The sequence below is a fragment of the Anomaloglossus baeobatrachus genome, chromosome 4, assembly GCF_048569485.1.
Source record: "Anomaloglossus baeobatrachus isolate aAnoBae1 chromosome 4, aAnoBae1.hap1, whole genome shotgun sequence".
Classification (NCBI taxonomy): Eukaryota; Metazoa; Chordata; class Amphibia; order Anura; family Aromobatidae; genus Anomaloglossus; species Anomaloglossus baeobatrachus.
Genome location: NC_134356.1, coordinates 457593964 through 457608395, shown reverse-complemented (window position 1 = coordinate 457608395; position 14432 = coordinate 457593964). Strand labels below are relative to the sequence as shown.

Here is a 14432-nt window from a genome sequence, read left to right as displayed (position 1 = left end):
CGTTTGTGTGGCACCCTGGGCAAGCCAGGACGTCACAGGTACTGCAACAACACACCCCACACCCCGGCTAGGCACATCTAGGTCAAACAAAAATCCTTGTTGCCTCCCTCCAGGGTCTGATGTCCACACAAGGGGGTGGAGCCAGGCGGTTGGCCCCACCCACCGAGGAGTTCACAGTCCTGGAGGTGGGAAAAGGAAGTGGTTAGTTGAGTTGAAGTGGAGAGTGTAGAGGAGTTGGAGAAGTGAAGTGGTAGTGGAGGAGACTGACCGTGTCCGGGTGCGTGGCCCGGGCACTTGACAGCAAGGTTGGCAGACGGTGGTGACCGTCTGCAGGAGGGGCTGATTGACGTGAACCGTAAGGACCGGGGATGGGCGGTGGCCCGCCGGTACTGGATCGGGGAGCGCAGAGAAGCCAGCACCATTCGGCAGGGCCTACGGACCCCGACCAGGCTAGGAGTCGCCGTAAAACCGGTCAAATCTGTTAGCGAAGGGAACCTCCGAGGTTTCCCAGCAGTCAAGACCCGATTGAAGGCAACAGCTCAAACCGTGAAGGGAAATACAGTCACCGCCAAGGCTACAGTTCCCAGGGCCAGAGCCTGCGGGTAAAAGGGGCTCCCTCAGCATCCATCCAAGCTGGGGAGCGGGTTACCGGTGGGAAGCCACCAGGACAGAGAACATAACACAGGTGCAGGGAAAGGCAGTCACCACCAACCTACCGGGAGAAGAACAACCGCAGCCGTCTGTGGGACCCGTACATCCAGCCGTTTGTTTTACCAGAGACTTTGCATTCATCATTGGCTGAGTGAGTACCACTGTGCCGTGCGGCACCGCGCTGCCCCCGCGACCCTGCACCTCACCAGGCCCCGTAATCCGCCTGCCATCCCTCCCTCACCGGGCCCCGGGACAACCAATCCCCCTACCCACGGAGGGGAAGAACAACATCCAAGCTGCTCCCTGTCATCGCTCCCGGGATCCCCGTCCAGAGCAGCGGTGGTGTCACAACCTCACCACAACCGTGGGTGGCGTCACGGACAATAAATCCCCAAAACCATTCCCCTTTTCACTCACGGGCGAGGAGCGCCGCTTGAGTCCCCGGGATCCGGCCCACCGCTCGAGCCACCGAGCAGCAAGCGAAGCAGCAGCAGCGCCGGACCCGAGCTTGGTGAGCGCAGCGTCCCCTCCCCGCCAGCGACATTTGCGTTCCGTGTGACACCCGTGATGCCAGAGAGAAAATGGACATGTCTGCGTGAGAAACATACGGACACACGTAAGTACGGAACGGACACACGTTCCGTGCGCAAATACTTACGTGTGTCCAAAACCATAGGAATACATAGGTCTACGTGTGTACGTGTCTCCGGTACGTGAGAAAAATGCCAAACATGTACCAGAGGCACGTACGTGTGAAAGAGGCCTAAGTTTGATGTTATATAAGCAAAACTGGATAACAAGGGTGTTATTATTTATTCGTCACGTTAGAAGAATCATGTCACATTGCAGGCAATTCCAATGTTTAAAGAAACCTGGTGACAGATTTCCATTAAAGAACCCTGAGAACAGGATTTAACATTATAAAGTAAAGCCATGGGCATAATGGCGCTGTGATGCTGATCAAATGGATCAATGCAGTGAAGGAATCCAATTTGTGGTTGTTGAATATTCTTCCTCTAATAATAATAATAAAGTTTATTTATATAGCGCCAACATATTCCGCAGCACTTTATAATCAGGTGGGGGCTTGTATAGACAAAACCAAAACAAAATAGTACATAATTCAACAGCTACAGTAGGAATGAGGGCCCTGCTCAAAAGCTTACACTCTATGGAGAAGAAGGGGGACACAAAAGGAGAAGCACACTTGTAGATCTAGCCGGCCATCGTTATGCTAGTTTACTGGTTACTTATAAAGATGAATGATTTGGTCTTTAGACAGTAACCTTTTGGGTGCCCTTACATGCTTTTGGTTGTATGTAGGATGTGAGGACAGAAATAGGTGAGAGAAGGTTATGAATAGCATTTAGTAGGTGGGACAGGGGAGAGTTAGGTTACTAAGTTATTATGATAAGCTTGTCTGAAGAGATGCGTTTTTAATGTACGCTTAAAAACTTGGGGGATGGATATTAGTCGTATTCTTTGGAGTAGTGCATTCCAGAAAACTGGCGCGGCACGATAAAAGTCTTGGAGATGGAGGTGTGAGGTTCGTATTATGGAGGATGTTAGTCTAAGATCATTTGCGGAACGAAGGGGGTGGGTAGGATGATAGACAGAGATGAGGGATGAGATATATGGTGGTGCAGAGCTGTGGAGAGCTTTGTGGGTAAGGGATATGAGTTTGTATTGTATTCTGTAGCTGATAGGTAGCCAGTGTAGTGACTGGCACAAGGTGGAGGCATCGGTGAAGCGGCTGGACAGGAATATGACCCTGGCTGCAGCATTCAAGATGGATTGTAGAGGGGAGAGTTTGGTCCGAGGGAGACCAATCAATAAAGAGTTGCAGTAATCCAGGCGGGAATGAATAAGAGCGACAGTAAGGGTTTTTGCAGTTTCGAAAGTAAGAAATGGTCGGATTCTGGAGATGTTTTTGAGATGCAGGTGACATGTGTGAGTGAGTGATTGTACTGTATATGGGAAATAAAGGAGAGTTCTGAGTCAAATATGACCCCAAGACAGCGAGCATGTTGCTTGGGAATAATGATTAAATCATCAAAGGTAATTGAGATGTCGGGTGTAGGTTGGTTGGTAGAGGGAGGAAACACAAAAAACTCAGTTTTGCAGAGATTCAGTTTCAGATAGAGGGAGGACATGCTTTGAGAGACAGCAGACAGACAATCCCTGGTATTTTGTAACAAAGCAGGGGTGATGATTGGAGATGATGTATATAATTGGGTGTCATCAGCATAGAAATGGTATTGGAAACCGAATCTGCTGATGGTTTGTCCAATAAGGGCGGTGTATAGAGAGAAAAGGAGAGGGCCCAAGACTGAGCCTTGAGGAACCCCGAAGGTGAGGGGGAGAGGAGTGGAGTAAGAGACGGCAAAGGAAACAGTGAAGGAGCGGTCGGAGAGATAGGAGGAGAACCAGGCGAGAGCGGTGTCCTTGAGGCCAATAGAGTGGAGCATGGTAAGGAGAAGTTGGTGATCCACAGTGTCAAAAGCAGCTGAGAGATCCAAGAGAAGCAATAGGGAATAGTGGCCTTTAGATTTTGCTGTTAATAGATCATTGAGACTTTGGTAAGGGCTGTTTCGGTGGAGTGTAAAGAGCGGAAAGCACATTGAGAGGGATCAAGAAGTGAGTTTTCAGATAAATAGCGGATTAGCCGAGAGTGGACCAAGCGTTCCAGGAGCTTAGAGATGGAGGGAAGGTTAGAGACTGGTCTGTAGTTAGCGGCACAGTTCTGATTGAGGGAAGGTTTTTTAAGTAGAGGGGTTATGATGGCATGTTTAACACTAGAGCTCCCAGAAATTTTGACCTCCCCCTGAAGTCCCGAAAGAGGGTCAAATGACCCTTAGTAAACTGAATAGAACTAACTAGAAACTAAATGGCTAAACTCAATGAAAAACAACAGGCTCCTGTGGTGCGACAGTAACGGCCTTAATTACAAAACAAAAGACGGTGATTATAGGATGTTAGCTAAAATCCTTCAGGTCATTAGACCCGTCTCTGGGTTCCAAAGGTAGAAATGTTAAATGACCCCTCTCTGGGACTTCTAGTGTTAAATGATGAAGGAAAGATACCTGATGAAAGAGAGAGGTTAAACATTTTGGTTAGATAGGTAGTGACAGCTGGGGAGAGAGCCTGAAGGAGATGTGAGGGAAGAGGGTCACTGGTGCATGTTGTTGGGCGGGAAGAGGCAAGGAGACGCGTCACTTCTTCTTCTGTGACAGGCTTGAATATTGATAGTGAGCTTGAGGTGCGGGAGAGGAGTGGATCCAGGCTTTGAGGGAATTTTTCAAAGGTTTCTTTGCGGATGTTGTTGATCTTTTGTAAGAAGAAAGTGGCCAGATCATCAGAGCTTAGGTTGGTGACCAGGGTCTGTGCTTTAGGGCTCAGGAGGGAGTGGAAGGTTTCAAAGAGTCGTTTAGGATTGTTGGCTAGTGAAGTGATGAGAGTGGTAAAGTATACTTGTTTAGCCAGATGGTGAGCAGAGTTATAGGTTTTGAGCATGAACTTATAGTGGATGAAGTCTTCAGCTGAAAAGGATTTTCTCCACAGACGCTCAGCACACCTAGAACAGCGCTGGAGGAAACGTGTTTGAAGTGTGTGCCAGGGCTGCCGCTGCCTGTGTGTTTTTTTTCTGCATGTAGCTGGTGCAGCTTCATCCAGGGCACTCTGCAATGTCTTACTATAATGTGATGTCGCGGGCGGAGGAGGGGACGCTGCGCTCTCCCACTGCTCGGGTCCGGCCGCTGCTGCTGCGGCTGCTGCTGCTCGGTGGTGGCTCGAGCGGTGGGCCGGATCCCGGGGACTCGAGCGGCGCTCCTCGCCCGTGAGTGAAAAGGGGTTGGGATTGGATGGTGGGGATTTGATTATTGTCCGTGACGCCACCCACGGTTGTGGTGATATTGGTGACACCACCGCTGCTCTGGACGGGGATCCCGGGAGCGGTGACAGGGAGCAGCTTCGTTGTTAGTTCTCCCCTCCGTGGGTAGGGGGTTGGTTGTCCCGGGGCCCGGTGATGGGGGTAGGGATGGATTGCAGGCGGGCTACGAGGCCTGGTGAGGTGCAGGGTCGCGGGGGCAGCGCTGTGCCGCACGGCACGGTGGTACTCACTCAGCCAATGATGAGGACACAGTTCTCGGTAAAACACACGGCTGGATGGACGGGTCCCACAGACGGCTGCGGTGTTGTTTCTCCCTGCAGGTTGATGGTGACTGCCTTTTCCTGCACCTATGTACGGTAGATGGTTCCAATGGCTTCCCACTGGTAACCCGCTCCCCAGCTTGGATATGGGCTGGAGGAGCCCCTTTTGCCCGCAGGCTCTGGCCCTGAGAAACGGTTGCCTTGGCGGTGGCGGTGTCTCCCTCTCTTGGTTGGACTGTTGCCTTCTGTCAGGACTTGGCTGTTGGGAAACCCAGGAGGTTCCCTTCACTAACGAATTCGGCAAATTCTCGATGACTCCTAGCCTTGCCGGGGTCTGTAAGCCCCTGCCAGATGGTGCTGGCTTCTCCTTGCGTACCGGTTCGGTACCGCCGGGCCACCGCCCGTCCACGGTCCTTACGGTAGACTCCGATAGGCCACTCCTGCAGACGGTCACCACCGTCTGCCAACCTTGCTGTACCGCCCGGGCCACCCACCCGGACGCTGTCAGTTAGATGCTCCACTACCACTCTTCCTCTCACTTTCACTTCCCTAGCTTGACCCACTACTTTTCCCGCCTCCAGGACTGTGAACTCCTCGGTGGGCGGGGCCAACCGCCTGGCCCACCCCCTGGTGTGGACATCAGCCCCTGGAGGAAGGCAACAAGGGTTTTGTGTCTGACTTCGGTGTGCCTGACCGGGAGTGTGGGGTGTGTGGGTGTTGTGCTCTGTGGCCCCTGGCTGGTCCAGGGCGCCACAGTGACACTGCAGATTCTGCACAGGAGAGGGAGGAGATGGGAGCCAAGGACGACTGCAAATTGTTCATTAGCAGCTGGGTAATGATGGCGCTTAGATTTCTGTATGGGCGATAAGTGGGGGCATCCTGGGTCTGAAGACAGGTTGTGATAGAAAAGGAGAGAAGGTTGTGGTCAGAGAGTGGGAGAGGGGAATTGGTGAAGTCATGAGGAGTGCAGAGGCGGGAGAAGACCAGGTCCAGCGTATTCCCATCCTCATGTGTAGGAGACTAAAGGCCACTTTACATGCTGTGACATCGATCTAAAGCGATGTCGTTGGGGTCACGGAATTCATGACGCACATCCGGCCGCGTTAGCGATGTCGCTGCGTGTGACACTTACGTGCGATCAAAAATCGTCGCAAACACGTGCAAAATCGCTAATCGTTGACATGCTCCCCTATTCCCAATTATCGTTGCTGCTGCAGGAACGATGTTGTTCGTCTTTCCTGCGGCAGCACATATCTCTATGTTTGACACCGCAGGAACGAGGGACCTCACCTTACCTGCGGCCGCCGGCAATGAGGAAGGAAGGAGGTGGGCGGGATGTTCGTCCTGCTCATCTCCGCCCCTCCGCTTCGATTGGGTGGCCGCTTAGTGACGTTGCTGTGACGCCGAACGAACCGCCCCCTTAGAAAGGAGGCGGTTCGCCGGTCACAGCGACTTCGCTAGGCAGGTAAGTCCTTGTGACGGGTCCGCGTAATTTTGTGCGCCACGGGCAGTGATTTGCCCATGACGCACAAACGATGGGAGCCGGTACTCACGCTAGCGATCTCGCTAGCGAGATCGCAGTGTGTAAAGTGGCCTTTAGTGAGCTGAGAGAGGCCGAAGGAGGAGGTTAGAGAAAGAAAATGGGTGGCAGATGGGGAGAGTGGGTTGTCAATAGGGATGATGACAGCGCGAAGGTCACAGTATACAAAGTGAGGAAGCCAAGTGGCAAAATGATCGAGGAACTGATGGGAGGAGCCTGGAGGGCGATACACAACTGCCACTCGTAGGGAGAATGGTTTGAAGAGTCTAATGGTGTGGACTTCAAAAGAAGGAAACATGAGTGAGGGTACTGAGGGGATGACCTGGAAGGCACACTGGGATGAGAGGAGCAGACCAACACCTCCTCCTGATCTGTTCTCAGGTCTTTGAGTATGTGAGAATTGGAGCCCACCATGTGATGGATTAGCAGCAGCGGGTGTGTCAGAGTGCTGGATTCAGGTTTCCATAAGGCCCGTTTCACACGTCAGTGAAAAACACAGACGTTTTTCACTGGCGTGTAAAACACGCACATGTACCTGCGTGTGCCGAAAATCACGGCACACGTGGGTTGTCTAAGTGCAATCCGGGCTCCGTTCTCCGTGGCCCGTGATTGCACTTAGAGATTCACTCACCTGCGCCCGCTCCCGCTGTCCATGGTGCTGATCGCTCCCGCGACGCAGCATCCGGCCGGCGGTGACCCCTGCAGGAGCTGCTTCCGGGTCGGCTGTGTCGCGCATAATGAATATGCGTGACAGTAATCAGCCGGCTTAGAAGCAGCAGGGAGAACGGGCTGCAGAGGACATCGCTGGACGCCGGGTGAGTTAAAATGTTTTTTATTTTAAAAGCACGTTTTTTTCTGGCACGTGTTTCACGGACCACACCACTGCGTGGTCCGTGGAACATCAGTGATGCCAGAAAAAAATTGACATGTCTCCGTGCAGCAATCACGCACACGCGGGTACGCTGCACGGAGACACATGCAGTGAAAAATCACTGACGTGTGAGCAGACCCATTCATTAGAATGGGTCTGCGTATGTTAGTGATTCTGGTACGTTTAAAAAAAAGCACAAACGTACCAGAATCACTGACGTGTGAAAGGGGCCTCAGAGCAAGAAGGTTCAGGGCGTTGGAGAGGAAGAAGTCATGAATGTAGAGGAGTTTGTTGCACACTGACCTTGAATTCCAGAGTGCGCAATTAAAAGGGGCAGGAGAAAGTGAGCACTGGATATTGATAAGATGAGCAGGGTTTCTATGTGTTGCAGGATGTGAGTTATATGTACTAAAGGATGGGGGCCCGGGGTTGGGGGAGATGTCACCAGCAGCTAGGAGGAGGAGGAACAAGAGAAAGAGCAGGTGGTTCAGTGATTTGTGTGAGCGTTTTGTGTGCTGTGTTGGGGTAGTGGATTGTTTTGAATGGTTGGAAAATGTCAGTAATGCCTCAATGTTGTACATGGGAGAGGGAAGGAGAGAGGCGCTGATATAGAGAGAAGGCACAGCAGAAATTGTAGAAGGGTGGTATAAGTGAGGGAGTTTTCATCTAATGACATCTTCTGTGCATTGGCCTTCATCGGGGCGGGACTTACAGGTAGTTTACAGGAGTTTTCTTCTCCGCTCCACCGCTTACCTACTCTATTTCTTCTACAGATCACTGATTATTCAGTGATCTGACTCCTTTTTTAAATTTGCACCGCTGCATTACCATTGCGGAGTGATTCTGCAGCTGGTCTGCAGGACTTCAATAAAATAAGGCCAGAGGCGGCGCAAGCGCAGATCAGGGTTTCAGATGAATGACCTCTTCATTAAGCCAAAATCTTGATCTGCTCATGTGTGAGGGTGGTGTGGTGGAGGGGCTCAGTCCTTCACTGGTCCGCACCCCAGCCACCTCCACAGAGAAAGGGGGAAGGGATTGGTTGCGGCATACCTCCCAACCGTCCCGGATACAGCGGGACAGTCCCTCTTCTGAGCCTTTGATCCCGGGTCCCGCCCGTGAGGCTGTTTGTCCCGGGCTCCACCCACCCACTGTAGCCCCACCTCGCTGTTTCTCCCTTCTATTCATTACAGAGCCGAGCGCGCACCTACTCCTGTGACTGCTGCTGAGGTATGAATCACCCCCTGCAGCAGAGCGACCCCCCTGCAGCAGAGCCGACCCCCCCTGCACCAGAGCCGACCCCCCTCCCCCAGAGCGGACATCCCCAGTCCCGAAGCCTGCGTTTCTCTGCAGCTGTTCTCTGATTCCCCGTGTGCGGCTTCTCACTGCTGCAGACACGCGGGGAATCAGGAAGCTGAGGAGACCGTGCAATCAGCACTTCTCTCTCCTGCAGATAGCAGTGACAATAACCTATGCAGAGTGACATCTGCAAACTTCTATTAGCTTACCGATCAGTGGTCTCCTGCCTGTGGAGCTGCTGGGTCCTAGCTTCCCAACAGCTTCAGCTCTGCTTTATCCTGGCTCCTCTACCAGTTAAAGGGAACATGTCAGCAGAAATTTCACAATAAAAATAAAAGATTCCCCTCTGCAGCTCCTGGGCTGCTTCTAGAAAGGTTCCTGTTGTTATTGTGCCCCCTTTGAGACCTACAAAAATACTTTATGAAGTCTTACCTTTTTGTATGCAAATGTGTTTTTATGGTCACGGGGGCGGGCTGTCTGGCGTCCGTTATTCCCCCTCCTGCCGCTTTACGCAGTCCCCCATTGCTCATTTACATACACAAGGACGCCTTCCTCATGTAACTGTCCTCCCGAAGTTTTGCGCATGTGAACGCTTTTTCAGGTGATTGCGCAGGCACGAGATTATGGGCGGCGCTGTGATTGTCATCAGCAGCGTTAACCAAGTACCCGCCCATAATCTCGTGCCCACACTTTTCCCTCTGACTCCACCGTTATGCGCAAGTGCTGGCCATATGAACCATGTTACCTATTACTGCTTGCACGAGATTATGGGCGGGTACTTGGATGACTTTGCTGATGACAATCACAGCGCCGCCCATAATCTCGCGCCCACGGTAATAGGTAACATGGTTCATATGGACAGTGCTTGCGCATAACGGTGGAGGCAGAGTGAGAAGCGTGGGCACGAGATTATGGGTGGGTACTTGGATGACGCTGCTGATGACAATCACAGCGCCGCCCATAATCTCGCGCCTGCGCAATCACCTCAAAAGCGTTCACACTTTGCACAGTGCTCACTCCCGCGAGAGTGGCACTGGGCATGCACAAAACTTCAGGAGGACAGTTACATGAGGAAGGCGTCCTCATGTATGGAAATGAGCAATGGGGGACGGCGTACAGCGGCAGGAGGGGGAATAACGGACGCCAGACAGCCCGCCCCCGTGACCATAAAAACAGATTTGCATACAAAAAGGTAAGACTTCATAAAGTATTTTTGTAGGTCTCAAAGGGGGCACAATAGCAACAGGAACCTTTCCAGAATGCAGCCCAGGAGCTGCAGAGGGGAATCTTTTATTTTTTTTGCTAAATTTCTGGTGACAGGTTCCCTTTAAAGGGAACCTATCAGGTGCAATCTGCACTCAGAGCCAGGAGCAGTTCTGGGTGTATATTGCTAATCCCTCCCTAACTGTCCCTGTATACACTAGCATAGATAAAGGCATCTATAGAAAAAGTATTTTTAAAGAGCTTATATCTTATGCTAATTAGCGCGGGGACTAGTCCCAAGGGCGTTACTTCACTTGGCAGGTCGGCTCACATAGCGCGTTAGTACTCACACAGGGGCGTAATAACATGCTAACATGCTATGCGAGCCGACTAGCCAAGTGAAGTAACGCCCTTCGGACTAGTCCCCGCGCTCATTAGCATAAGATATAAGATCTTTAAAAATATTTGTTCTTGATCTCTTTATCTATGCTAGTGTATACAGGGACGGTTAGGCAGGGATTAGCAATATGTACCCAGAACTGCTCCTGGCTCTGAGTGCATATTGCACCTGACAGGTTCACTTTAAAGGGAACCTGTCACCAGATTTGGGGCCTATAAGCTGCGGCCACCACCAGCGGGATCTTATGTACACATTCTAACATGCTGCATACCTCCCAACCGTCCCGGATACAGCGGGACTTTCACGCTTTACGTTGTTTGTCCCGTTGCCACGGGCGGGACGGCCGGCTCCCGGGCTCCGCCCACCCACTCTCTCTCCGCCTCCCTGCTTTTCCCTCCTACCATCCTAGTAGACGTGGCATAGAGAGGAGCGCTGCCTGTGCTGCTGCTGGTACAGTAAACTAATCTCCCCAGCGCTGATTTCCCTCCCTCCCCCCTCACCCCCGGCCGGAGCCTGTCTGTGCGGTCGGCCCGCCACCTGTCTGTGCGGGCGCCCCCCTGCCGCCTGTCTGTGCGGACGCCCCCCGCCGCCTGTCTGTGCGGGCGCCCCCCTGCCGCCTGTCTGTGCGGGCGCCCCCCTGCCGCCTGTCTGTGCGGGCGCCCCCCTGCCGCCTGTCTGTGCGGGCGCCCCCCTGCCGCCTGTCTGTGCGGGCGCCCCCTGCCGCCTGTCTGTGCGGGCGCCCCCTGCCGCCTGTCTGTGCGGGCGCCCCCCTGCCGCCTGTCTGTGCGGGCGCCCCCCGCCGCCTGTCTGTGCGGGCGCCCCCCGCCGCCTGTCTGTGCGGGCGCCCCCCTGCCGCCTGTCTGTGCGGGCGCCCCCCTGCCGCCTGTCTGTGCGGGCGCCCCCCTGCCGCCTGTCTGTGCGGGCGCCCCCCTGCCGCCTGTCTGTGCGGGCGCCCCCTGCCGCCTGTCTGTGCGGGCGCCCCCTGCCGCCTGTCTGTGCGGGCGCCCCCCTGCCGCCTGTCTGTGCGGGCGCCCCCCTGCCGCCTGTCTGTGCGGGCGCCCCCCTGCCGCCTGTCTGTGCGGGCGCCCCCTGCCGCCTGTCTGTGCGGGCGCCCCCTGCCGCCTGTCTGTGCGGGCGCCCCCCTGCCGCCTGTCTGTGCGGGCGCCCCCCGCCTCATTGTGCGGGCGGCCGGCCGCCTCTCTGTGCGGGCGGCCCGCCGCCTGTCTGTGAAGGCGACCGGCCGCCTCACTGTGCGGGCGACCGGCCGCCTCACTGTGGCTGCCTGCGTGTCCGTGCTGGAGGCCCGCCGGCTGCCTGCGTGTCCGTGCTGGAGGCCCGCCGGCTGCCTGCGTGTCCGTGCTGGAGGCCCGCCGGCTGCCTGCGTGTCCGTGCTGGAGGCCCGCCGGCTGCCTGCGTGTCCGTGCTGGAGGCCCGCCGGCTGCCTGCGTGTCCGTGCTGGAGGCCCGCCGGCTGCCTGCGTGTCCGTGCTGGAGGCCCGCCGGCTGCCTGCGTGTCCGTGCTGGAGGCCCGCCGGCTGCCTGCGTGTTTGTGCTGAATGGGTGTGGATGGGGAGTGGATATGGGCGTGACTGTGAAATGGGTGTGGTTAGGGGGCGTGGCCTAAAAATTTGCCGCGGCGCACTACGCGCACCGCAAACTTTATCCCTCTTTTCCTTCTTTAAAAGTTGGGAGGTATGGTTGCGGTGATACCGGCTGGGTGTGTTCTCATGTGTGTGTAACCCATACCTGTAATTAGGCTATCCTATAGACCAGGATTCGTCCGCTGGGAAGTCATCAACATAGACTTGAGACACTTTTTCAACAGCCTTTTAGTATAAGTTTCACACAGTACTTTCAACAGATTGATACTTCAACACATGCTGTACAGCATAATTGACTTTAAGACAAATTTTCACATGAGACTGCTCCATCACCGGTACAACTGTAGATACTTTATCTGTCCATCCTCCTCTTCATCGCCTGACACCACAGTCCCACAGAATAAAGTCATTTAGTCCTTTCTAGCTAGGGTCCCCCCACGCACAGGGACCCGTGCTCTATAACGGTGTTGACTACTTTCACATTCACCTCGTTTACTGTGGTGTTGGTGCTGACCTGTCCACCCAGGTCTATGCCAAGCCTGATCTTAAGGACTAACACCGTTGGAGTTAGTCCGCTGACTGAGAAACCTCTCTAGAGTTTGGGCCTGGTACTCACAACTTAGGAATGGAGATGGCCCTCTACCCATCCCTTACTGGAGATCTTCTCGGATGCTCTGTTCCCGATTTGACCCAGAGGGTATGATCAAGGCTGCCACAGACACCCACTTTCTATGGCCAAAGGTATCTGATGGATTTGCACACTTCTCTTACTCGCGCTACAGCTTTCCATACTCCAAATACTACTCTGATTCAACATGGACGAAGTAAGGTTGTATCTTAGAGGTGGCTCCTCTTCCTGTGGGCAAACCACAGACCTTAACTTTTGCCTGCCTAAAGGTCGCTTTACACGCTACGACATCGCTCAAGCGATCTCGTTGCGGTCACGGAATTTGTGACGCACATCCGGCCGCTTTAGCGATGTCGTTGCGTGTGACACCTGTGAACGATTTTGCATCGTCGCAAAAATGTGCAAAATCGCTAATCGGTGACATGCCCCCCTATTCCCAATTATCGTTGCTGCTGCATGTACGATGTAGTTTGTCGTTCCTGCGGCAGCACATATCGCTATGTGTGACACCGCAGGAACGAGGAACCTCACCTTACCTGCGGCCGCCGGCAAGGAGGAAAGAAGGAGGTGGGCGGGATGTTACATCCCGCTCATCTCCGCCCCTCCGCTTCTATTGGGCGCCCGCTTAGTGACATCGCTGTGACGCCGAACGAACCGCCCCCTTAGAAAGGAGGCGGTTCGCTTGTCACAGCGACGTCGCTAGGCAGGTAAGTAGTGTGACGGGTCTGAGCTATGTTGTGCGCCACGGGCAGCGATTTGCCCATGTCGCACAACCGATGGTGGAGGGTACGTATGCTAGCGATATCGGTAACGATATCGCAGCGTGTAAAGCGGCCTTAAGTCTTCCTGTCACTAGGTAGAACATATTCTCTACACCAGGGATTAGTACCTAAAGCAACATGTTTAACTGATGAAGGTCTATATTGAAGACTGAAACGCCGATATTATACTGGACTGGCTGCTTTTCAAAATAAATATGTTTACCATATTGAAATGCCTGGCTATACTGATACTGAATAATCAGTGACCCGTAGAAGAAACAAGGCAGGTGGAGGGGCGGAGATGAAGAAAAAGACTCTACCTCAAGTTCTGCCCCAATGCCACCAAAGCACAGAAGACATCAGATGAAAACTTTAGAGGAAGATTATTCAACAACTACAGATCGGATTGCTTCACTGCAGGTATCCATTTATTCAGCATCACAGCGCCATTATGGTAATTTCTTTACTTTATAGTACTAAATCCTACTGATAGTTTCTCCTTAAAGAGGTTATCCCACAATCATCAGTATTGCCTATATGGCACAGTACCCTCTTCTGTCAATACCATGTGAAAGGTAGGAAACTACATTTCCTAGAAGAACACAATGTAATCTCTTTGATGGAGCACTTGACCATAATTTGGCCAAAACTCTAAATATTCATGCCCAATAATTATTTTTAACTTTTACACTGGTAGTTCAAATGAATGTACATTGTGCAGAGTGAATTAAGTACTGCTGGCCTGTCATAGATACAGCTAAGTGGTGCTTACCAAATGCAGGATACACAGGGATTGCGATGATAGCAATGCAGCCATAGCAGTCCACTCTGTGCATACCCACAGTTGCATTTAAGATGGGACAGCTTGTATAGATGTAAAGAATTCTAAGGGAGGACCTACTGCGTATGCACAACAATTGCGTGATAAACTTATAACACAATGTAAATGTACCACCCAGGGACATGGGGTACTCGGTTCCGGGCAGTGTACGTCTGGGAAATGTCATAGTTGTGGCGGTTACCCAGTTCCGTACCCTGGGCCCTTTTTGTAATGGGGATATTTACAGGGGATTATTAAATAAAGTTTATACGTGACGCCACTTGTGGTGTTGCGGCTAACTGTAGTGAGCCGCTGCTGCACAATGTCTCTACTGGGGTTGATGATATTGGCAGCTAGTATGGTAGTCCCTCCGCAAATAGGGTTTTGCTCCAGCGGGTGTATGGTGTACTGGGCGTCTGAATAAGAGAGTCCACACAGGTATTTAGTGCTACTGGTTTACTTTCTTGAGATGGTAACTGGGGGCTCAAGGCCGGCTGGTTTCGCCTCCAGGTT

The 14432-nt window shown here is 53.1% G+C and overlaps 1 protein-coding gene across 1 annotated transcript in view; it reads right to left on the bottom strand.

Moving 5' to 3' along the window:
- Window positions 1-14432, bottom strand: part of LOC142301674 (long-chain fatty acid transport protein 2-like) — a 91230-nt gene that overhangs the window by 32240 nt on the left and 44558 nt on the right. The window lies entirely within an intron of this gene.